Here is a 2,995-nt window from a genome sequence, read left to right as displayed (position 1 = left end):
ACAGGACCCTTTCCTCAAGGGACACCTTGCAGAACTGCCATTTCCCCAAACATGCTTTGGGAATGCTTGGCATCCGCTCTTCTTCTGACTGACACCACCTGCAGGAAGCCCCGGGGACACTCAGAGTGCTGGTTCTGCAGAGGAGGCTCCTGCCCCGTGGAGAGGCTACATTCACACCCCAAACGTTCCAAATCTGAAGCGAGTGGTGGGCTTCTGTTGGGGGTGCAGTCCCGTGACCAGACGATGTTCTGACATGGCTCTGGAGCAGCACAGACAGGAAGGAAGGAAGACGCTCTGGGAGGGTGGCAGGCTGTGCTGCTTTGTCATCCAGCTGAGTGAGAACGAGTGGGGCGTGCCCTACCCACAGAGGGGCTTCCCCAAACGAGGTGGCGAGCTCTACCTGGAAGCTGCAACACGGCGGCTTTTCGGAGCTCAGCCACTGGATGGAGAGGGAGTGAGCCAGTGGGCATAGGCAAGCCTCGTTCCATGTGAGCCCTCATGGGGACCCCACGCCCGACATTAGACAAACCCTGAGTATCTAACTACCCAGGGGCAGCTGCTGGGTAGGCAGGGGTGGAGGAGATAATGCCTGTTGGCTGAAATCAGTCATAGTGCAGTGGGGCTGGGGTCCCACCAGGGAGCAGGACAGCTGCCTGAACCTGGAAGAGGCAGGAAGTTCGGGCAGGCATCTTGGGGCTGCCCAGGTTAACCCTCCCTTGAGGGCAGTTCCCATGGAACCTGATGGCTCGTCTCTGCTGTCTGTGGTTCTCTGGGAGAGAAGCAGCTGTTCTTTAGTGAGGGAGCGGGGCGAGGTTTAGGGATGCAGAAAAGGAGATAGTTCTCTTTTCTGTCGCTACACATCCCTGTAAGGAGCGACATTTAAGCATGTTGCCGTGAAGCTGAAAGAAGTCACCTGTAATGATTAAAACTGCGGTTTCAGGGGAAGCCTCCCGGTGGTCACTCGTACCTCACTCAGCCTTGCTCACGAGGGTGTCTTGCTTTCTTTTGGTGGGGATGACAGAATATTGTCATAATATACTTGAGTTGAGGGTGCATTCTTAAAGCTGCTGAAAACCAGGTGTGTACACATGGAGATGCTGTATTTTCCTATGGGCCCCCACTGTGAAAGGGGAGGTGGCTTGCTACGTGAGGAGAGCAAACTGAAAGCTAAAGATAGAGCCCAGAGGAGTCTGACCTCTCTGGGAATCCCACACTTTGAGGGGGTTATGATTCTGTCTTCTCCTTGCCCTGTCCCCTTCACACAGAGGCAGGTATCCCAGTTAGAGGAGTGCAGAGTAAAACGTGTTCTCTGTGTGCATGTGGGGCTGAGACTTTCACACAGAGGCAGGTATCCCAGTTAGAGGAGCGCAGAGTAAAACGTGTTCTCTGTGTGGTGTGGGGCTGAGACTCGCTCACTCCCGCCCTGGGACCGCTCGTGTTCTGCTCCACCCCTGCTCGCCTGCCCTGCCTGCCCGAGCTGCCCTCCCCAGCGCTGCCCCCCTAGCAGCAGCCTCCCCACGGCTACTGTCCACCCCTCCCCACCCTCAACTGTGTGCTTTGGGCTGCTCAGAAAATCCAGGACTTGGAGGCCACCCTGTACAATGCGCTGCAGCAGGAGCCGGGCGGCAAGGCCAGCGAGGCGCTGAGCGAGGGCCAGAGGGAGGACCTGCAGGCGGCCGTGGAGAAGGTGCGCAGGCAGATCCTGAGGCAGAGCCGCGAGTTTGACAGCCAGATCTTGCGTGAACGCATGGAGCTGCTGCAGCAGGCCCAGCAGGTAGGGGCAGGCGCCAGTGGCTTCTCGGCCCTCTCTGCACATGCCCTCTGCTTCCCTCTGGACCATTGGCCTTTCTGAGGGGCTTCTGGGTGACCTGGGCAGGTTCAGAGCTGATGATAAAGCAGCTTCTGTGAAGCACCATACCCAGCATACGTTCCCTCCCAGTGATGGTGGGGGTGAGGGGCACTGGGGCACCCACGTCACAAAGTTCTGGGGAAGGTGGAATTAAAGTTCATTTTGGTACAAAATTTAACAAAAAATCTATACGTAGTTCTTCTGTAGTATACATTCCCATGAACTTTTAGAAGATCCCGTGTGTGTGTGTGTGTGTGTGTGTGTGTGTGTGTGTTTGTGTGTGTATGTGTGTGTGAGAGAGAGATTTTTTGTTTAAAGAGAGATTTTTTGCTATAGGACATGTGCACTCACTAGAAAGAGAGACAGAGAGACAGAAAGTGAGAAATCAGCCCCCAGGGGGATGGCCACGCCGCAGTCCCTTCTCCTCCATTCTCCTCTCGGGATTTTGGGCACGCACGCACACACACCTGGCATGAGTTAGGCCTCTGGGTCCAGGACTCGAACCACGGTGAGCCATGTGGGAGTCCAGCAATGTACCCAGTGCGCCATCCGCTGGTCCCACAGAGACAGTTTTGTCTGCCTCATACCTTGCAGCAATAGCACAAACCCACGCGGGCTTTCCCGTCACCACCTCCGCGTCTGCGCGCTGTTGCAGTCCGAGGCTTGCACCGGAGGCCCCGGCCGAGCGGCTTGCCTTCTTTTACTTTGTCATGACGGCTACTTGGAGGAGAGGCCCCGGGAGCAGTGTCCATAGTTAGGTCTGGGACCGCAGTGTGTCCCGAGGTGTGGTGTCCATGTGAGCTTCTTGCCTGCTGAGCACGTGGGACACAGGCTCCCGGCTCCGGAATGGCGGAAGGAGCAGGCGACGCACTGTGGCCGGCTGTGCTCCCTGCACCGAGACCCTTTGCCTGGCTCTCCTACAGGGTGGCTGTTTTCCTGATGAGAAAACTGAGGTGAGGGGAGGTTAACTCATTCACCGAAGGTCACACAGTGAGTCAGCGATCCTGCTACTGAAGAGGGGCCTAGGTTTCCCATGGGGAGAGATGTCAGAAGGTGAGGTGAGGGGAGAGAGCAGGAGGAGAGAGCAGGGGAAGGGAGGGGGAGAGAGTGAGAGGAGGGGCAGGGGGAGGGGCCCCCCAGGGCAGA

The sequence above is a fragment of the Tupaia chinensis genome, unplaced genomic scaffold (assembly GCF_000334495.1).
Source record: "Tupaia chinensis unplaced genomic scaffold, TupChi_1.0 Scaffold141490_1, whole genome shotgun sequence".
Classification (NCBI taxonomy): Eukaryota; Metazoa; Chordata; class Mammalia; order Scandentia; family Tupaiidae; genus Tupaia; species Tupaia belangeri.
Note: the sequence above shows the minus strand (reverse complement) of the source record.